The following is a 24,360-nucleotide window of genomic DNA, read 5'->3' on the forward strand; positions in this document are numbered from 1 at the left end:
TTTAATTTTCATGCTGTCTATTTTTTTTTCAACAAATGACATGTCTACAATTAACGAATAATTTGAATTCAATATCAATAGCAAGTGATCAACATATGAGTTGAGTTATCTGTTGGGTTTGTGACAGAAGTTGTATTTTATTGTTCGAAACAGATTATTCATATGTTGTAACAGAATAATTATCTGTTGCAACAGATAAATATTCTGTTGCAACAGATTACTTGTCTGTTGGAACAAATAACTAATCTGGTGCAACAGATTATTTATCTGTTGAAATAGATTACTAATTTGGTGCAACAGATTATTAATCTGTTGAAACTGATTACTAATCTGTTGCAACAGATTATTAATCTGTTGAAACAAATTACTAATCTATTGCAACAGAATATCCATCTATTCGATTCATATTACAGGCACCTAGAACCATAAACATGAATCCAACATAAGTCTACTGTTGCAACAGAACATTTATCTGGTACCATAGATGATGGATTTGCTTAAACAAATTGCTCTTATGTTGCATTCATGTTCGTGTGCTAGCTATTGTTGAAAAAATAGCACACTAGCAGTTACCCAGATGACAAATTCAACTAAAAAGAATAATTTGACTTACCAAAGTCTCCTCTCAAGTAAATGCCAAAGTTGAAAGTGATGTATGAAATAAAATTTGACATAAAAAATTGGTCAAAGAGCAGCAGTTGCGATAACAACAACAAGAAGACTATGATGATGATAATAAAGTATAAGATGGTGATAATGAATCAGAAGATGATGAATAAAGCAGCAGCAACAATGAACAACAAATATCGCGAAGAGAGAGAAAATAACAATGGATGAGAAGAGAGAAAAATGCGTCTTTTTTCTCTTCGTTTCCTATTATATTAACTAACATTTAGATCAAAGTGTAAATTTAAAAACTTATGGGTTATTTTGAAATTTTACAAACTTTTCTTAATCCATAATTAAGTAATTGTCATCTCCACTCAATTAAGACTCGTGTCACCTATACCTCATTTTAAAACTTTTTTGTCACCTGTAGCCCAAATCCCCATGTTATTGGCCTCATTCAATAATTGGATAAAACTCAGGCAAAAGATAAAAATCTTAAGCAAGAAACAAGCAGTTACCTTAATCCAGAAAGATTAAACTTCAACAAAATCCATACAATAAAAATTAGTATACTACTAAACAAAGTTAAATATTGACAAAAGGGCGTTAAGTGATCATGATCTTCAATCTTCATAAAGCTAAATCAGGGAGGCACGCATGAATCTTCATGGTGAAGGCATGAATCTAACTCCAGGTAAGTGTCTAGAAACAAACTCTCGACACAGAGTAATTGTTCCATAGTGCTCGATGATATGCTTGATGTGCAGAACATAACTGAAGATGATTGCACCCCTAACAGAGTAATTGGACTTTGTGGTTGCGGCACTTGAGACACAGGGAGTTGGTACAAGGTAGAAAGGCGAGCTTGAACATATGCTAACTCGGCTTGCAAAATTACTACCTACAAGCACAAAATTAAACAATGAAGATGGAACTGTTGTCACTGTATTTTACCATGTTGTAACTTATTTTACTTTTTAGTTTACAAATCAGATGTTTTGAATGGAATGTGTGAGTTTTTCTATAGATAAACAATGTACGTAATTTCATTTTTACATGATTTGATCACTTTCATGAAAAGCTGTGACTATTCCTAAAAAACGAAATTTTTATAACCGAAAAAATAAAACAATAGATATCAATTACAAGCGGGTAAAGTATCAGCAAACTACATGACCCTCATAGGGGTTTTGTTTTTTCTATCCCCGTAAGAAAAGCCTTTAAAGACTAATCTCCATTTTTTTTTATGTATTATACAAGTATATTTTCTCCTCGCTACACCTCAAATGGCTCTACACTTTCCATATTAATTTATCTCTCAAATTCTTTTTTTTTGTCTCTTTTTATTTTTCCTTAATTTTTATTATTTTTTTCTTGGTTTAACTAATTTGTCTCCACCTTTAATTTATTTTTCCTTTTCTCTTTTCTTTTTCTTCTCAAACATTATTTATTTTTAGTTTTTATCTTTTTTTTTTCTTTTTCTGTTCATTTTTCTCGAAATTTATTTTTATTTTTTCTTCTTATTTTTGTTTTTCTCAATCTTCATTTTTTTGTATTCTTTTTTCTTAACCTTTATTTCTTTTCTTGTCTTTTTCCCTTTTCTCAATTTCTAGTAGATTTTACTAATGAACAGAAAGTTGGGTAATTCTCAAATAAAATCTTTTTTTTGTGATGTTGAAGTAAATTTAAGGGTGTGACTTCTTGTTTGAAAGTACTTTAAGATAAGTGTTGCTTCTAAGGCAAGAGTTATAGAACATCTCATAAATCAAGACACAGTTTGATAGTATTAAGTCTTGTTCGTGGGCAATACCTTGTTGTTTGAAAATTTTTGAGTTAAGACTTACCTCTAAGGCAAGATTTATGGAGTATCTCATAAATTAAGACGTAATGAAGTAGTATTAACTCTTGCCCATGGAGAACAAGTTATTCTTTTGGAAGGTTCTTGGGCTATGTGTTGTCTTTGAGGCAAGACTAATAGAGCATCTCATACATTAGAACACAATATGATGGTGTCAACTCTTTTCCATGGGGCGTAACTTGTTGTCTAAATGTCCTTGGGCAACTAATTCTTGTCTCTAAGATAAGAGCTATAGAACATCGCATAAATCAGGACACCATGTGATAGTATCAACTTTTGCCCATGAAACGTAACTTGTGGTTTGAAAGTCATGGGGCTAAGTATTGTGTTTATGGAAAGAGTTATAAAATTTCTCATTAATCAAAACACAACATGATAGCCTTAACTCTTTTTCATGGGGCGTAATTTGTTGTTTGAAAGTCCTTGGATTAAGTTTTGTCGTTGTGGCAAGAGTTGTAGCGCATTACATACATCAAGACACAATGTGATAGTATTAACTCTTGTCCATAAGGCGTAACATGTTGTTTGAAGAAAAAAATTTCATTCCATACAAAAAATAAGCACTTAATTACCTGGCATGGTTAAGATTTTAAATAATTACCTTACATGGTTATTTGTTAGTTTTATAATTGTTTTATGTGGGTCCTCATATACAAATAATCTACACTAAATATATAACCAGTACTCTCTCTTTAGGATTTTCATCATTAACTTCTCTTCACTTCACTCAATTTTTTCTTCCGCATTCTGTCACAAAGCTTTCAATTTTTCAATATCAATTTTTATGGATTTTAATTTTTAGAATTTTTTTTTGTTTGAATAATTGAAAAAGGCTGAATCATTTTTATACTTTACATATTGGGATTTCAAGAATAAGACAGACCACTTCTACTCCGAAAAGTAAGATGAAAAAACTAATGGTTTTCGCCGCTATAACCACTGTCATCAGTACTACGCTGCCATTAGAGCCATCATTTATCACCAATCAATTAGTCCAACCAGAATCACCGCTGGGGGAAGAGATAGTGAGAAGAGCGGTTGGTGTTGCTGGTGTCCACGACAGAATTATCTCAATTGTCTGACCTTGTATTCAATTGAATGTTTAAGACAAACCTTAATCAATTCGAGCATTTCTTAGACGTAGATATAATGTTTTATCCTCATCCAATTTTCTAAAAATCTTATAGAAAAGAATGTATAATTTCAAAATCGAATTATATGTTAGTGTCAATTTCACAGCATGAATCTTGATGGATTATTTTCATGATTGGGTTATTTAATCCAGTGTTAATGAATTTGAAAATTATATACAGTCTGATTTGCATATCTTTTTGTATATGGGTATTCAATGTATATTTTTCATTTATATATTTTTAGGGTCACATATTTTTATATACATATGAATATGTTAGATGTACGCTTTTTAATGTATATATGTATACAAGTTTGTTCTATGTTGGTATTCACATAAACACACACCCTCAAATACATATGTTTGTTATGTGTTGGTTCATATATTCATTATGCATATACATATATGTATACATTTGTTCTGTGTTTGTGTATATATGCAAATGCATATACATATGCATATCTATATATACATATGCATATAAGTATAACTGTGTTTATATACATACACTGATTTTTATATGTGATGTATTACAAATTAGAATGAATATCAACACATTAGGATCCTAATATACAAATGTCCGATCATTTAATTTTATATGTATAATATTAAACGTTTATACAATATAGTGCTGATATACATATGTATATGTTTATTCAAGAATAATCTACATATGTTCTACAAATGAGTATGTCTTATATGTATATGTTTAATCATTTAATTGTATATGTATAATATTATACATCTATACAATATATCATTGATATACATATGTATATATTATACATTAGAATTATCAAATTCTAATGTGTTGGTATATACAGTTGTACATAGACATTTAGTTAAAATTCAGTTTGTATAAAGTATAATTGATTTGAATATATTTGTACTAAAACATAATCAATCATAATAGGAGAATAAACTATCATGTATGCAAGAAAAATAAACGGTCAAGTATGAAAGAAGAATACTCAGTGTTTTCTATTATATATGAATTTAAAGGATCAATTATAGAAGGAGATTATTGGAAAAAGTTGAAAATAATAATGATCATTTATTCCTCTTCCTTTTCTTTTAAATTAATATTAATTATATTTGTATAAATAGGTCCTAAATACATTTGGTCACATGTCTATATAATGTAATTAGTAAAATTTAGACCATGAAGTTAGTTAGGAGAGGTCTAAGTTGCCTATATGTGAAGTTTTACCTTGTTTGAAATTCTTTGAGTTAAGTCTTGCATCTAAGGTAAGAGTTATTAAGCATCTCATAAATCAAAACACAATGTGATAGTGTCAACTCTTGTCCATGGAGCGTAACTTGTGGTTTGAAGGTCCTTGGGCTAAGTCTTGCCTCTAAGGCAAGAGTCATAAAACATCTCAAAACTAAAAACACAATATGGTAGTGTCAACTTTTGTCCGTAGATCGTAACTTTTTTTTTTTTGAATTTCATTGAGTTAAGTCTTGACTTTAAAACAAAAGTTATAGAACATCTCATTACTAAAATTATATTATGGTAGTGTCAGATTTTGCCCACGGAGACGTAATTATCGTTTGAAAATTCTTGGGCTAAATCCTGCCTCTAAGACAAAATTTATAGAACATCTGATGAATAAAAATACAATGTGGTAGTATCAACTCTTACTCATGAGGCGTAACTCGTTGTTTGGAAGCAGTCAAAGAAAAGAAAAGAAAAAAATGAAGAAAGATATTTTAAAAAAAGAAAAAATAACAATTAGACAAAACAAGAAAAAAAGTTTAGAGGAGAAAAGGAAAAAAAACTGAAAGAAAAAAATAAATGTCGAGAAAAAAAAAAGAAAAAGTGAAGAAAAAATGATAAAACAAAATATAAATGAAAAATAACGCTGGAAGAATAAATAAAAATAAAAAATAAAAATCAAATGAAAAGAAAAAGAAAAAATAGAATTTGCGAGGAGAAAGAAAAAAAAAAGGTAAAGATTAAGAAAAATATAATAAAAAATAATAATCAAAATAAAATAAAAAAGAGAAAAAAATAGAAAATAAAAGATAAAAGCATAGAGAGTTATTTTAAAAATGTTTGAGGAATAAAGGGATAAACAAATATATTTGTTATATACATAAAATGATGAAAGACCAGTTTTATAGGAGTTTTCTTATAAAAAAAATAATAATAAATCGCCTCTTATAAGAATCATTGCTGTAATTTACAAGTAAAGTATTAATATGTAAAAGTTCTTACACTAACATTATATAACTAGTTGGCTATGACGTGCTACCCACGATCCTATGTTGATCCTTAAAAATTTTACGTTATGTATCATTCTATTATTTAATTAAAAACTTTACTTGTTTAGTTTATATTTAGATTAATGAAATTTGTACAACAATATTTTAAGTTGTTCAAACTTTTCTGATATTGATAGTCAATTATATTTTTTAAATAATTTAAGTTTTTAATTACTGTGATTTATAATATTTTTTATTCTATTCTACTAATTAGAAGTGAAATAGTAAACTTATTATAAAAAATACTTGTAAAATTTTTTTAAGTGGTCTCATATAAGACGTCAAGTTAACTTAAAATATCAAAAATTAATTTATCATTTTATGTCTATTTTACCCCTTTTTATTAAATACTATTAATTTTTTAATACTTAAATGACTTAGAATAATAATTATGGGTGATCTAGTAAAATCGCAGTTGAAGTAGCTGAAATAGTCATGTCATAAATGTTTATTTCAGTTTTTTTATTAAATATTCTTATTTTTTAATCCGTAAATGACTTATAATAATTAATTAGGAGTAATATAGTAAAATCACGATAGAAGCAGCTGAAGCAGGGATGTCGATCATGAGCAGCCCGCTTTAGCTGCTTCATTCTCACTTATTATATGAAATTCTTTTTTAAGTGGTCCCATATAAGATGTCAAGTTAATTTAAAACATCAAAAATAATTCATCTATTTTATTATTTTTAATTAAATATTATTAATTTTTTAATACATAACTGACTTATAATAATTAATTATGGGTTATATACTAAAATAACGGTTGAAATAACTGAAACACTCATATCATAAATGTCTATTTTAATTTTTATTAAAAATTATTAATTTTTTAAGAAATAAATAATTTATAATAATTAATTATGAGTAATATAATAAAATTACAATTGAAGCAGCTGAAGCAGACATATCGATCATGTGTAGCCTGCTTCAGCTGCTTCATTCTCATGACTTATTATATAGGATAATAAAAAGGTTGAATCCAAACAATATAATATAGTATGTGAAGCATTTCGTTTTTTCTCTTTAAATTACATAAATTAAAGTATACTACTTATGTTTCAACACTGATCATCTACATCAAACCAAGTAGTACTACTTTAATTTTATTTTATTTGGCCTATATTAATTTGATAGTATTCTTAAATAAATATTTATTAGTAATTTATTTTAATAAATTAATTTAATTAATTATGACTCAAAAATTTGTTTGATTTTTGCCTAGAATATTTTACCAAAATTAAGTTTTATTTTTTTTTGTAAAGAAAATAAAAGTAACCGTAAATATTTTTACTTTTCCTGAAAAGAAAAATATAAAACTTATCCATATTTGGCTAACCACTTTTTTGAACGAAAGATTTTGGACTCTATAAATAGAAGATTCCCTCCCCTACCCCACCACCCCCACAATACAACAACAAAGTAGCATTCATAATATAATCGTTTAAAAGTCTTGTTTAGAAGGCTATTACTCCGAATAGATTTTATGTTTTTTCAATATTAGTTTTTCATATGTAAGTCGCTTGACCGAATCGTATTAATAATATATTTTTAGTATGTTTTTATTTTTATCTGAATTATCACCGTCTTGATTTGCAAATTATTAGCTTGCACATGACGCCCTCTCGAGTTCGAACCCAACAAATTGTATCAGAGTCTACTAATCAATGGTCCGACGGTTCAAATTGAAGACATGTTAAGATTAAAGTTGCAATCAATTTGATGATAATAAAGATTTTGTCTGGCTACATATGGAGAAAAGTTTAAAACAATTTTTCAACAATCCGGCTACTAATCATCTTTAAAACCAAATCAATTTTCAACTCATGTTTATGGACTCCAACTTTCAACACTCAGACTCCTTTCAACTCGTGCATATACTTTTAACGCATGAACTCCACTATTAACTTGTGCGCGCTTTCAATGCACAAGGCTCCACTTTCAACCCTATTTACTTATAACACAGAGCTCCAATAATATCAACCTATGCTTTTATTTTTAACGGATAGGGCTTCAATTTTTAACTCATATCAACTTTTAATCATGGTAAGCAACAGTGATATATGAAGATCGTGTGAAGAAGGCGGATCAAGTGAAGAAAATCAAGCTAAAAAAAAGAGATTTGTTAGGATTTTTGCCCAGATTTTTTTTACAAAAATTAATTTTTACGTTTTTTTGTAAAGAAAATAAAAGTAACCATAAAAACTTTTCCTTTTCCTGAAAGGAAAATATAAAACTCCCCCCCCCCCCCCCCCCCCCCCCCAATAAAATAACAGAGTAGCATTCACAATATAGTCATTTAAGTGTCTTATTTAGGGGGAGATTACTTTCAATAGATTTTATGTTTTTTCAATATTAGTTTTCATATGTAGGTCGTTTGAGTGAATCGTATTAAAATGTCTTTTTAATATATTTTTATTTATCATTTGAATTATCACCGTCTTGTTTTGCAAATTATTAGCTTCCGCATAACGCCCTCTCAATTTCGAACCCAATAAAATTAAATTAGTCCACTAATACTTTATGTGGTCATTTTAAAATAGAGGTAGCATTGAAAAAAATGAGAATTCTCTCTTAATTTTATAAATTAAATAAATAAATTAAAACAACTACTTTTAACAAGATTATCAAATAAAATAAAATAGAGGGAGTATATTTTTTCATTCGCTTTTGACCAGAAAACTCACCTCAGCGTAGTATGTTCTGTTAACATTGTAAGTACTCTCTTCGATACAAAATAGTTGACACTTTCTCTAAAAATATTTGATTCAATTTAATTGTTTCTTTTATGAAATTAAGAGAATTTTATTATATTTTTCATTACTATTTCTATAATATAATGACCACACAAAGTATATGAACAAAAATTTATATTATCAAAATATAATTAATAAAATTAATTTGATAAAATAAATCTAATAAATATTAATTGAAGAGAAATATCAAATCAACAAAAGCTATTATAAAACTGAGGGAGTAGTACAATTGAGGTAAAGACTATTCTTCGTGGAAATGTATAGAAAGTTAATGTCATAAAGCTTAATTCTGGTCTTGGGAGTTCAAATATTTTTGTTGTCTCCAATAATCGATAAAACTACTAGTTCGTTGTTTATTTTTGCTTTTTATTTTTTGACATGATCCATTTATTAAAAAAGATTATTATTAAAATTATTTTATTGTATTATATTTATTAATTGATATTTACATTATTAGAATTTTTGTCCTGACTTTCTTATCAAATTTAAGTTTATTTTTCTTAAAAAGAAAATAAAAGTAATACCATAATTACTTTTATTTTTCTGAAAGAAAAGTATAAAACTTTTTCATATTTGACAAATTTATTTCTAAGAGTAAAGGTTTTGAAACTATATTAATAGAAAATCCTCCTTTCTCGTACAATAACACAATATCATCCACAATGTAGTCATTTGTGAGTCTTGTTTAGGGAGAAATTTTCTCCCAATAGTTTTATATTTCTTTAATATTAATTTTCATGTGTAGAACAGTTGGTCAAATTATATCAATAATATTATATTTTTAGTTTATATTTTGTCATCTGAATTATCACCTTCTTGATTTGTAAACTTTATACTTCCACATGACACCTTCTCGATTTCAAACCCAACAAATGGTATCAGAGCCTACGGTTCAAAGATCCAGTGGTTTGGTGAAACGAGGTTGAGACAAGTTCAAGGCGGTTCTAATCAATTTACAATCAATTTGATGATAATGAAGATTTTTAAGAGGAAAAATTTTGGAACTCTATAAATAGAAGATTCTCCCTTCTCATACAATAACATAGTAGAATCCACAATTTAGTCCTCAAAAGAGTCTGGTTTAGGGGAAGATTTCTTCCAATAGGTTCTATACTTTTTCAATATTAGTTTGTTAGTTTATAATATGTAGGTCATTCGACCAAATCATATTAATAATATATTTTTAGTGTATTTTTTTTTGTTGTCTGAATTATTATCACGATGGTTTGCAACTAATAGCTTTTGCATGACACCATCTCGATTTCGAACCCAACATACATTAATATGTCTTAAAAATTATTTAAAGAATAAAGAATTAACGCTAAAGGTAAATTTGAAAAAAATTTGTTTGTCTTCTCTTGATATGTCAAAGCAGATAAATAAAAATAAAAATTCAATTAGAAAAATAGTGATAAATAGGAACGTTCATGGTCGCAAACAAAATCAATCCGACTAAAAAAATCGACACTTGATTAGGTTAGGTATAATTTTGAATTTTAAAAACTAAAAATATTTGATTTGATCATGACTCTGCTAAGGAAAATAAAAAAATAAGCAAACCAAAACGATAAATTATATATATATGTGTGTTAATTATTTAAATATATACTATTAAATTTTCATAAATAATTATAAATATTTTATTCCTGCTAATCATTATTTGTTTTTAGTCTACTAATTTCGCATGCACTACAAACATCTAAAAATTTAATGCTTTGGTTTGAATATATAATATTAGTTTATCATAAATGATAATTATCTAATTGTATATATGTGGTGTAGTGTGTTGTCGGTTTTAAATTTCTTTGTTAAGACATTCATCTACTCTTTAATGGCTCGGCCCTCTAATTTTTTAAGTTGATCATTTTATTTAAATGTCTATATGTTTCTAATGTTAGACATGTGAAGTGAAAGAACTCCTACACTTATGCAACTTACACATGCTGAAACTACAAAATATAAATAAAAAATATTAGATGATTCATATAAATCTTGTGATGGTAGAGGGAAATCAATTGAGTCCTAACATTCATTTGAAATGGTTTTCTGAAGTTCCGTTGTTTTACTATTTTCAATTTATCATTAGCTTAACATAATCAAGAAATCGAACTAAAACTAGCAAAAACCAAATTGATGATTTTTATTTTCTTGATTTGATTTGATTTGATTTTAGAATTTTAAATCCAAATTAATTAATTTGGTTATTATTTTAATCAAAAATCGATCCAAATCAAATCATGAGTATCCCTAATAACTAGTAAAAGCGAAAGGATGAAGTAGCAAGTATGTGCTTATCTAGCCCAATGATGAATACTTCAAATTACATCACTTTTTGAAAGTCAATTTATATGAACACTAATTTAGTTAATTCTCTCCTTATTTTATACATTGACTAACAATTTGAAATAACTTTTTTTTAATGTGGATAACTAATGTAAGACCGAAGGAGTATTTCCTTCGTTTCATTTTATTCTTGGCCCCTATAGTAAAATAAATGTTTCTCTTTACTTGTCCATTCTCACAAATCAATAAAATTTATTTCTTCATTTTCATACTATTTTTAGTATCAAATATCTATATGAAGTAGTATTTAAACCTAGAATTTTAGAACATCATTAACAAGATAAATTCAATAAAATTATCCCTGATTAAAATTTTCTTAAAGAACATGTCAAGTCTACCCGAACTAAATAATATGAAACAAAAGAAATACTTCCTCCATTTCATTTATGTGACGCTATTTTTTTTATCTATTCCAAATAGAATGTCATCTTTTCTTATTTGACAACTATTTAATGATATCATGTCCATTTTATTTTTATTGGGTCCCACTTAATAAGAGAATACAATTAAAAAGTAAATATTAAAATGACTTTAAGAGAAACAATTTTATAAACTTTATAAAATTATTATTGTAATAAATATATTACCATATATAGTGAATATCTACTTTACCATACATAGTGAATGTCTACTTTACCATATATAGTGAATATCTATTTATGAAAAAGTTAGAAATCCCAAGGTTAGTTATCCTATAAATAAAGGGGTTTTCCCTTCATTGTAATTCAACTCCTCAAGAATTTCTCATGAGAAATAAAGAAATAACTCTTTTTTTTCCCCATTCTTCTTCTTCTTTGCTTTATGTTTCATAACAAGTTATCAGCACAACACTCTAACCAACTGAGATTAAGTTCTAGTTTTTCGTTTGCTCACGTTCTACTTAATCTTGTTACGAGAAAAGCAATAAAAAATATTGGTGTAAGATCAGGTATGTTTTTTTTTATATATAATTTTCTTATAATTTGGAAACAAATTCCAATGACCTGGAACCATGAGTACTCAATATTGAATGGTTGGTCATCACGTGATCAGTTCTTTTAAATAATATTTCATAACACTTTCTTATCAATTTTGCTAAAAATATATGTTAGCTTATTGTTTAATTTGCTCTTCCAGAATACCCCTCTACTTTAATAGAGTTCATGAAAAACGTACAGTAATCATCGAAAGTAATTGTATTAAATATATGTGATTTACGTCGTAACAATATTTGATCTCCATCAAAAGTATATTTTCTTTAAAGTCATGTTGAATATGTCATTGATTAAGGTAAGACGGTGAATTTAATTTCATCACATAAAGAATAAGACATCAGGGTTAAAGTCCCCATGCACCTTGATGATAAGATATTGGGTTCCAGTCCCATTGATTTATGCCTAAGACGCCTTTACATGGATAAGATATTGAGTTTGAATCTCAATGCACCATATTGATGATATAATGATGACTAAGGCAAACTAATGTATTTTGATGAAAAGTCATAAAACTTGTCCATTGAATATGCTCCATTCCATGAAGTGAATGCGGTCGCAATATATGATAGGTCTGAAAAATGACAATTTGCTCCATTTTTTAAGTGAATGCGGTAGAATATATGATATACTTTGAAAGATATGTATGCCTCGATGTGCTCCTGAAGTAGCAATATCATGAACGAGGTTATAAGCTATCAGAATTTGATAGGCTTAAGGTACGATTATATTCCATTTCTTAGGAATAAAAAGCTTATTAATGCAAACATGTACTTAATTGTGGTGGTATTACAACTCACCCTTTCGAAAGAGACAGAATAACCGAGAAGAGTTATTTTAAAATCTACTTCTAAAGTAGTAAATTTGAACTTCATTCATGTAATAGTAAATCTGGAATTTACTAAAGTAAAAGTTTGCATGTCATGGTAAACTTGGAGTTTGCTCAAATAAAAGTTCATAAATTGACATGAATGATTGTGACATCCTAAAGATATGCATAGTGAGTATTAACCATACATATATTGAAGAACTAGAAAATTCTTCATGAACTTTTAATGTTGCTTGTTCTCATGATAAGTTGGTCGGACTAACTAATTTTGGGATTGGATCCTTTAAAATCTGAAAAGTATAAACGGTGAATAAGGGCTCGTTCACCAGTCATGTGATCTATTAAGATGTATCCATATAAGATGATCACTTGTACGTAAAGGTGTCAAACGGGCCGGGCCGGGCCAACCCAAAACCGGCCCTTCCATTTTAATCGGGTTGAGGGCCGGTTAAGGGTCGGTTTTGACGTTAACCGGGCCAGGCCGGGCTGGGCCAAACAGTAAAAAAAATTAAAACCCACCCTAACCCGGCCCACTTAACCCAACCCGGTCAAACCCACCAAAACCCGGTAAAACCCGGTTAAAAACCGGTCAAACCCGTTTAAAAAATATATATTTGTATAGTTATATACTAATTTATAAAATATATACACATGTAGACGTTAAATATACATGTCTATAGAAGATCCATTCACATATATACACTCTATTCTATGTATATGTAATACTTTAAATGAAATATACTATAATATATATACATTACAATATATATTTGTATAGTTATATACTAATTTATAAAACATATACACATGTATACGTTAAATATACACGTCAATAGAAGATCTATTCACATATATACACTCTATTCTATGTATACGCACCATTCAATGTATATATACTACTACTTATAAAATATACTACATTATATATACATTACAATATATATAGATATACTTATATACTAATTTATAAAATATATACACATGTATACGTTAAATATACACTTCTATAGAAGATATATACACGTGTATACGCACCATTCAATGTATATATACTACTACTTATAAAATATACTACATTATATATACATTACAATATATATAGATATACTTATATACTAATTTATAAAACATATACACATGTATACGTTAAATATACACTTCTATAGAAGATATATGCACAAATATACAAAACATATGCTACTTAATATAATAAATTAATAATATTTGGTAGTAAATGAATAATATATTAGAATTAAGTTTTTAATTTAAAGTAGAAAACTAGAAATTCAATTTAAAATTTTAAATCGTTAAATGAAAAAAAATAAAAAACAAGGACTAAGGAGTGAATGAATTTGGGGAGTTTTATTGATTGCAAAATGATCCAAAATTTATAATTTACATGAATGAAAAATCTATAAATTATGCATCATTTTTTCCAACTCATTCATGTTAATATTAATGGGAACTTGCATAGGATAGTCGAAGTCAACGGGGGCAAAACCATGCATTGGACTTGATTCTGCTGAGTTCTCCCGTGAAGTCATAATTTCTTCAAGTTTCAGCTCATCGCTCGGCTCCGGTTCCATTCCTTGGTTTCTTCTTTCCGCTCTAATCCAATCTCTGAGGCAAACTAGAACATTCATTGCATTGCTTCCCAATGAGTGTCGGTTGTCTCCAAGCTGCTGTCGTCCCTGACTAAAGGCGCTCTTTGATGCAACGGTTGACATTGGAACATTCAAGATATCTCTAGCTAATCTTGAAAGCACAGGATATTGTGTTTCATTACTCCTCCACCAATCCAACGTGTTGATCCGTTGTCTGCGATCCTCTGGTGCCGTCCGAAGATAATATTTCAGCTCTTCCCGATAAGTTGATGTGTAAGTTCTCTCATCAACACTGTTTCAACAATTTAAATCATAAAACGAATCAGAAAAACCACTATGTGCCGGCCTTTTAGAAGATGATGGCTCCTTGGGAGGATGAGAAGCGACAGTTGGAGTGATATTTGTAGGTACGGCTAAATCAAATAAATCAGCATAGTGATTATATAATTTTTCTATGTAATCCTTTGCATCAGCCGTAGCCGTCCACAAATTAGATTGTACTTGTTCAGAATCATGGTTAGTATTTATTTTTAAGTTAGTATAAATAAGAGTACTAAAGTGACACATATGATTATATTTCATGCATGGATTTAGCATAGCACCAACCAAGTAAATAGGGAGAATCAGGAAAAAATATTTTTTAAATTTCGTAAACATGGCGCCAACAGCTTCTTTATAACCTTCTTTATTTTTATATTCTTTGAGCAAACCAGAAATATCGGCTATATATGCCAAAATATTACAAACAGTAGGATAATAAGCACCGAAAAATTCAACCGTAGCTACATAAAATTTTTCTAAAAACTTAAAAGATCATTAATTACAACCCAATCAGAATTATGTAGCATGCAATCAGCAGAATCAGCAAATGAACCGCAATGTTGGTTAAAAGCTAGTGTAATAGGAATTCTATATTTATAACAAGTTTTTAAAAATTCATACGTAGAATTCCATCTAGTATCAATTTCGTCAGGCATCAAAATCGGTGTAAGTCCATTTTCTTGACATTTAACTTTAAATTCTCTAATTCTCGATCTACGATTATTTCCTTGAATAAAACCAACGGCAAGACGAATTTTTTCAATATAAAGCTTAAAAAAGTCAAAACCATCTTTTACAATTAAATTATATATATGACATGCACACTTAATATGAAAAATTTCAGGCAAGGGCGGAGATAGCATAGATTTTATTTTTGTTATAGCATTTTTGTTGTTAGAAGCATTATCAAAAGCAATACATAAAATTTTATTTTCGATACCATAATATCCGGCAATTTTAACAATAGAATCAGCAATAAATTGTCCAGTATGTTTACGATCTTCATCATATAAAAAAACAAGAATACGTTTTTGCATCACGAAATTACTATCCATCCAATGACAAGTAACGATTAAATAATCATTTTTATTTACAGCACGACCAAGATCAGAAGTTAGGGACAATCTACATTGAATATTTTTTAACAATGTTGATAAATAAAAACAATATTATGAATGGAGCCTAAAAATATTAGACCGACAAGTAGTTCTAGGAATACCATTAAACATAGGATTATAAATTGCTTGTATATAACGAATAAAGGCATCAGAAGAAGGAAAACTAAAAGGCAAACAACCCACAGCTACCATTTTAGCTATTTCTTCCCTGTCCCTCAATTTATTATACTTCTTTGCTACGTGACCGGTTGCTGGGTTCATTCTAGTTTGCGCTAACCCACCAACATCCCCACCACCTTTTGCAATATTTAACTCTCTTTTGTGATCTTTAGCTACATGTCTTATTATCGTACCCGTACCCCCTTGCTTGCCTCTACTTCTATGCTTATATATTTATTGACAAATATTGCATTGTACCTTAATATCTGATATACGTTCAAAAAATTGTCATGCAATAATAGTTCTTTTACAGGGTTTTGGGGCACTGGGAGGACGGGAAGGGAGATTAACTGATTCAGATCTAAAGTTAGCATCTCCTACTGCGGGTGTCTCAGCAATATTTTTATTATCTTCGTCTAAATTAACTTCGTACCGGAGGCGAAGGCACACGGGTATATCTACTACTTGAACTACCTCTACCGCTAGTAATTCATTTTTTACTACCACTACCGCTTTCGGGATAAAAAATTTTAACACCTTTAGTAGCGAGGTTTCTTAATTTATCCATAATATAAATTAAATTAAACTAAAAATATTCAAAATACACAAATATAATAAAATTAAATATTAAACAATTAATACAATAAATAAAAATTAAACGTAAGAGATGGAACGACAATACCAAATTTTGGAAGTATTCGAAGATTACGACTTTAGAAACTTCCGCTCGTACTTTGTAAACGAAAAATTAAAAATTAAAGTGAACACTTTAAGAAATTAAATATATTGAATATTTGAGAATTGAGAATTGAGATTTGAGAGAGAATGAGATTTGAGAGAGTGAAAAATTGTGTGAAAAATGATTTGAAGTTGTAGGGTATTTATAGATTTTTTTTGGGATTAAAAAATATTTTTTAAATTTTTTTTTTTTTTTAATAAATGGGCCCAAACTAGCCGTTTGGACCCAAAAGGGCTATATAGCCGTTGGACCAACAACTAGTTTGGCCCAAAATCCAAAATATCTTTTTCTTATTTATTTTTTGGGCTGGGCCGGGCCGGTTAATCGGCTTGGTCTGGACCGAGCTTGGTCTGGGCCGGGTTAGTCGGGCCCATTTTAACAAAATAATCGGCCCGAGACCCAAAACCCTAAAGCCCTAGGGCTTATCGGGCCGGGTCAAACCGGGCCGGATTAGGTACTAGGGCCGGGTCCGGCCCGGCCCACTTGACACCCCTACTTGTACGTTTATTGTCAACCTGCAATTTGACATTCATAAAGTTGTTTGCTCAATAAAATTGAGTTAAAAGCATAACTTTCAGATTGTGTAATCAAGATAATTTATCTTGATGATGATAGTTTGGCATTGAATGCCTTCGATAAATCTCTAAACCTTTGCTAATGAGAATAAAGTTTCATGTGTTGGTCTGAAATATGATATGGTGCATACAATAGCACTTGTATGCATTAGACCAATAAATTATGATTATTTCTTCCCTCTCAATTGGTTCAAGGTCAGGAATCAACTATTTCATTTAATAGTTGATATGCGGTATACGATTAATGGATATACCATGATGTACAAAGATGAATTCCTTAAAGAAGACAGAGGATATATGCTAGTTTTTCTAACATAAAGGGGAGATTATAAGCAGCTACGAAGTATGTTAGGAATTATCATCAGATCCTCATTCAAAAGACAATTCAAGTAAAATGCTGAAAACATCTTATATTTAAGCTGCAAGTGCTCCTATTTTGTGTCTTTAAAGAATAAAATCTATGCATGCGTGAAGCGTGGTAGACCAATCATAATATGGAGTAAATAATCATAATAAGAAGGCAATGTGCCTTTGAAGAGCCTACGACATAACACTTCATAAAACCTTATGAGAGGTTTAAGTACCTGAAAATAATAAAGTGATGATATCTCAAAATGTTTGATGTGAAATGATATATCATCAATATCTTTGATACAATATTGACGCAATATTGTGAGAGATTACGAGGATCCAAATTCCACGTTTATTTAAGCATGCTGATGTAGAAACATTTATAAAGTGACATTAAAGGATGCACCTTGGTAAGTATAAAACTTATTTGATTTGTAGTCTAGACACTTGAAGATGTCACACTTGACATGTTGGATATTGTCACTTGAAAATAATCTATATAAAAATTCCTAAAGGATTCAGAATGTCTGAAACATATAAAGTTTCTGGAAAACTTTTTATTATCCTTATAAGAGATAATTTGATGATTGAAGTATCATTGGAACTCTTGGAGAATTTTCAAAAGCAATAAAATATTTGCTTAAATAAGAAACATACAGAATTGAATAAGGATCCATTCTGACCTCAAGAAAAGAATGAGGAACTCATTGGTTATGAATACCATATCTTAGTGCAATTGATGCACTACTGCATCTTACAAATATTACAAGACATGATATAGCCTTTCGGTTATTTTGTTAGGAAGGTATATTTCTGCTCCTACTAGAAGACATCGAAATGGGATCAAACACATAATCTTATTTTATTTTAAAGATTGCAGTTTCAATCTTATTAACTATGCTGATACTGAGTATTTATTTAACCTGCATAAATCTCAGTGTCAAACATGCAATGTATACAAAGCAGTCTATCTAGATACTTCATCGAACTATGCTGAGATAATAGTTATTCATGAAGCCAGCCGAGAATGTGTATGGTTGAGATCCATGATACATCTCATTCGAGAAAAATGTTGCTTGAAATATGACAATGTACCCATAATTTTATACGGAGATAATGCAACATGCATATCATAACTTAAGAGAGGATTCATAAAAAGAGATAGAACGAAGCACAGTTCATCAAATCTTTTCTACATACATGAGCTCCAAAAGAATAGTGATATTAACGTGCAACAAATTCGTTCAAGTGACAACATGGCTGATTTATTCAATATGTCTCCTTCAATTGCACCTTTCAAGAAGATAATGCACAAAATCGAGATGTAAAGGCTCAAGAATGTTCTCATTAGGGGGAGTTAATACGCACTATACTTTTTTTTCCTTATGAGGTTTTGTCCTACTGAGTTTTCCTTGTAAGGTTTTGATGAGGCAACCTATATGCAGAGATATGTACTCTTTTTCCTTAATTAGATTTTTTTCACTAGGTTTTTTCAGTAAAGTTTTAACGAGGTACATTATCTATCAATTAGACATTAAATAGGGAGTGTTTAAATATATTACCATATATAGTGAATGTCTACTTTACCATACATAGTGAATGTCTATTTTACCATGCATAGTGAATATCTATTTATAAGAAAGTTAGAAACCCCAAAGTTAGTTATCCTATAAATAAAAGGATTTTTCCTTTATTGTAATTCAACTCCTCAAGAATTCCTCATGATAAATAAAGAAATAACTTTTCTCTTTCTATCTTTATGTTTCATAATAATTATTTATTTTTTAAATTTTATTTCTAGTCAAAAAAAATACTGAGACAGAGAAAGAATATTTAACACCTGTTGTGCAATTAATTCCTCCATGACCGACTAGGAAACAAAGAATGCAAGAAAGTCAAATAATTGAACAATTAAATATTATTTCTCAAGTTGCTAAAGCTGGTTGGGTAACTTACTAGTCCCGGCAAGCAAGACAAAAACATTTCCAAGTCCACATCCATCAACTATTCTATTTCAAGTTCTCTCTTTTTAGTAGAGGGACAGAAAATAAAAAGTTACATAAATTATTTTCACTATCCGTATAATTAAATTGTTTATACTTTTTATGTTTGATCATTTTATGGGGAAGTGTTAGTATTTGGGAAGTTAATAATTCTTTTTATTATTATTATTATTATTGTTATAATTGTCTTAAACTTAAAAGTATTTAGAATTATTGTTAGTTGAGGTGACTTATTTAGTTTTCGTATGATTTTCAAATATGTAAATTTATTTTAACTACGAAAAATAATTATATCCAAATTTATAGCCAAAATTGATGTTTTGATGGTCTTTCTACTCTGAACAGTTCACGTTGGCTATTAAGGGTATCATAGCTCAATAAATTAACATGAGGGTGTTGAAACTCTATAGGGAAAAGACATCGTTTTCATCTCAAATTATATTTGAAAAGCCGAAGCCACACCTAAACTATACTAGTGACCTATTACACACCTAGACTATACTAGTGACCTATTACACACCTAAACTATGAAAAAGTGAAACTATTTACACCCTGTCAGGCTATCACCACTTGCATGTGTGTAGTGTTTTACACGCGCTGCCACGTCAGCACCACGTCAGTAAAAAGTATCACTTTTTATAGTTAAGGTGTGTAATAGGTCACTTATATAGTTTAGGTGTGGATTCAACTTTTCGACTATAGTTTGGGGTGGAAACGATACCTTTTCCCTTAATGTTTTTAGCGGTTTAATTTTGTTATTTAATAGGCTGGAAGCAACTAAAATAAGTGTAACACACGCGTCTTAGAATGGGGGTCGCGAGGAGATAATAATATCACTTTTATATAGTTAAGATGTGTAATAGATTACTTATATAATTTATATGTGGCTTTGATTTTTCTTGTATAGTATGGGGTGGAAATGATGTATTTTCCCAAAATCTATACATATTATTAATACAATTACAGTGTATGCTCACTTTTAAAAAGAGTATAAAATTCAGCTAAATTTGCAAAGTAATATTATATATGAGCTAATTAGATTCGTCGCTAGGGAGCTTTGGTGGGGCATGTGGATAGCTAGAGGTGTATAGTAGTGACTTTTCGTTGGTAATAAATAAACTATTACTTGAATCACTCATATATGTTAGCAACTTGTCAATGAGCAGTAATAACAAAGACATCTCTCAAAATACTGTAAAGAAAAAGCCACAGGCCATTTTGAAACATTGACAGTTCAGACGTTTCTGTCATATAGAATTTTAGCTATTATCCTTTTGACAATATTAGATTTTGAGTCGTTGACTATCCTACAGTTTCAAGGAAAATGTTAGCCACAGAAAAGGAGTAAGCCAAGTTTAACCAACCCCACCTTGATAAATCTGTGAATCATTTCAGAAAAATGAAAAAAAAATCGCACATATTATGTTCACAAGTCAAAACGCAAGTTACGGGGTGACCGTAAATCCACAACGTTTGATTTCTCTTTTTACGAGTGCACTCATGAATTTACTCTGAAAAGTTTTTCAAGCGTTCAATCGTAGAGCACATATCATCATTACTTTAGCATGTTTAGTCATCAACTGATACGAACTTAATTTGTTAAACAAAAGACAACCTATTGGTACTAGCTAACTGTAGTCAATTAAGCTCGGCTATTTTCAAATATACACATAGTTGTGATGGATACAAACTATTGGGTTCTAAATTGAGAAGGCGTCATCTGCAAGCTATTAGTTACAAATTATAAGACGATAAATAAGATGACAACGAAAAATAATACTAAAAACATAATTTTATTAGATGATTTAGCCAATTGACCTACATATAAAATCTACTATTAAAAATAATATTAAAAATTCTAAACTTATTGGAAGAAATCTTCCTCTAAACAAAGATTCTTGATGACTACATTGTGGATGTTGATGTGTTGTGGTATGAGAAGGGGGTCTTCTATTTATAGATGTCCAAAACCTTTCCTCCAAGAAAGAGGTTAGCCAAATATGGAAAAGAATTATATTTTTTCTTTTAGAAAAAGTAAAAGTAATTATGGTAACTTTTATTTTCCTTTTAAGAAAAAATAAAACTTAAATATAGTAAGAAAATCAGGGCAATAACCCTAACAAATCTCCCCCTTTTGACTTGATTTTCTTCACATGATCCTTCTTCTCTTCATATCACGTGCATGAACTTCGTTCTTGATATAATCTTCATAACTGCTGCTTGCCATGGTTAAAAATAAGGTTTAAAATATCATGGTTAAAAATTGGTTTAAAAGTAATATTTTATTTTCATTTTTAAAGATGCACCAGTAAGAGTGTTGAAAATATGGTTGAAACTTGTTCTACACATGTAGTTCGACAAAAATCTTCATTATCATCCAAATTGTTGCAGCTTGATTTTGAAATCGCTTTGAACCTATTTAATCTCGTCTCACCACACCATTGGACCATTGAACCGTAAGCTCTGATACCACTTGTTGGGTTCGAAATTGAGAGGGCGTCATGCGGAAGTATTAGTTGCAAATTATGAGACGATAAATAAAATGACAACAAAAAATAATACTAAAAACATAATTTTATTATATGATTTGACCAATTGGCCTACATATAAAACCTAATATTAAAAATAATATTAAAAATTCTAAAACTTATTGGGAGAAATCTCCCCCTAAATAACGACTCTTTGATAACTACATTGTGGATGCTGATGTGTTGTGGTATGAGAAGGGAGTCATGCTAATGTGTTGTGGTATGAGAAGAGAGTCTTCTATTTATAGATGTCCAAACCTTTCCTCCAACGAAGAGGTTAGCCAAATATGGAAAAGAATTATATTTTTTCTTTCAGAAAAGTAAAAGTAAAAATAATTATGGTAACTTTTATTTTTTCTTTCAAGACAAAATAAAACTTAAATATAGTACAAAAATCAGGGCAAAAACCCTAACACAAATACCTATCTGTATTTAGTGTTTACATCCAAATTAATCATATCAGCTCTCATGCATGGTTAATCAACTTAATGAGGAGAGAATATATTCATCTTAACCACAATTAAATAATTAATCAAGATAATGTTCAAACATGTGTTATGGTCCTATTTATTTGGTATAAAAATCACGTGAATCAAGACTATGTACAAACACATATTACGATCCTATATATTTACTTGGTGTAAAATAACAGGGTATGGATAGATTTTTATTAAGAGTTCAATTCAACCTCCAAAACTCATTCTAAATCTGCTTTTATTTAGTAGTTTCTCATCCCAATTTATATGACATTTTTATATTTTAAGTATCAAACGAGTTTTTTTACCATAATTTTTATACGGCTTTAAATTATTTTGAGTAGTCAAACATGTAAATTTTATTTCAAAAACTTAAAAATACCACATCCACGTTCACGACCAAAATTAAAATATTTAACTCTTGAGATTCAAAAGGTACAATATATATTGGAATATATCACGTATATATGAAAAACTAGCAACAAAAGAGATCCGAATCAAATCATACCTGTTGTTCAAGAGTGAAGATGTGACCAACACATCCATAGATAGGGTCAGAGGGTAACGACAGCGTCCAGACGCTTATGTACTGAAATTCTAAGCAGCAATTTAGAGGCGTTGCTAGCTCCAAACACCTAGTGTACAGCAGCAAAATGAGCAGTGCCTTCATCTGAATCAAAATAAGATGCAAAAAAATATACAACCCTTGAGGCACTTCCTTCTAAGAAACTTGCATGCACCACAAGGCCTAACACCATCACCATTATTATTCTTATACTGACCAGCACCACCATAGCCACCGTTCATATTTATGTGGTCTTGTATTTTTCAACTGCCTAAGAGGGTTTTTATGCTTGTGGGGTCTTGGCAAAAAAGGAAGAAGCAGCACAAGAGAGGTAACAATTTGGGGAGATGAGTATTTATTTAAAAAGACTAGAGAGTAAAGAATGGACACCAATTAGCTACTGTTTGTTACTACTAGCAGTAGATTAGCTAACTCCACTCTTGTTCGACCAAGCAAGAGAGTTTCTCCAACCATTTTTAATGTGTTTATTTTCGGTGCACGGGGTAGTATAACAAATTTCATATTGTTTATTTTGGTTAAACTGACTTATAATAACAATTTATTATTTCTTCATTAAAATAATTTTTTTTCTCAATATATGTGAAATATTTGCTTATAAAACATAATTTGACTACTCTGCAAAACTAATTAAAATTAGATCTGTTTAATATTTTAAAATTAAAATTTAGATATTTAAAAATTATGTAAAATTTACTATATGTTTTCCTTGTCTGATTTTATGTAACATTCTTTTCTTTTTAATCCGTTGAAAAAAAATGTCAACTTACAAAAATTTAAAAATAATCTTGCACTAAATTTTATTTTTTATTCTTAATCAAATAATTTACTCTCACAAATATCTAAGAATTGTTTTGTACAATAAGTTTCAAAATTCTTGCCTTTCTTCTTAAATCGTGTCAAGTAAATCATGCCACACTAAATAAAGGAGAAGAAGTATAAAATATATTTTTTCTAATGAAAATATGATGATACTCTTCCCGTTTTAAAATAGTTGATCCTCTTTCTAAAAATATTTATTTTAATATAATTTTTTCTTTTATGAAATTAAAAAAAATATTATTATGTTCCTCTAATACTATCTCAATCATTAAATGATTGAACAAAATATATATACTTAAATTTATATTTTCAAAGC

General features: G+C 29.2%; 1 pseudogene; it reads right to left on the reverse strand.

The window, feature by feature from the left end:
• Positions 1–1,274: 1,274 nt before the first annotated feature.
• Positions 1,275–23,694, reverse strand: LOC107871666 (annotated as a pseudogene).
• Positions 23,695–24,360: the final 666 nt, after the last annotated feature.

Source organism: Capsicum annuum, chromosome 10 (assembly GCF_002878395.1).
Source record: "Capsicum annuum cultivar UCD-10X-F1 chromosome 10, UCD10Xv1.1, whole genome shotgun sequence".
NCBI classification, from domain to species: Eukaryota; Viridiplantae; Streptophyta; class Magnoliopsida; order Solanales; family Solanaceae; genus Capsicum; species Capsicum annuum.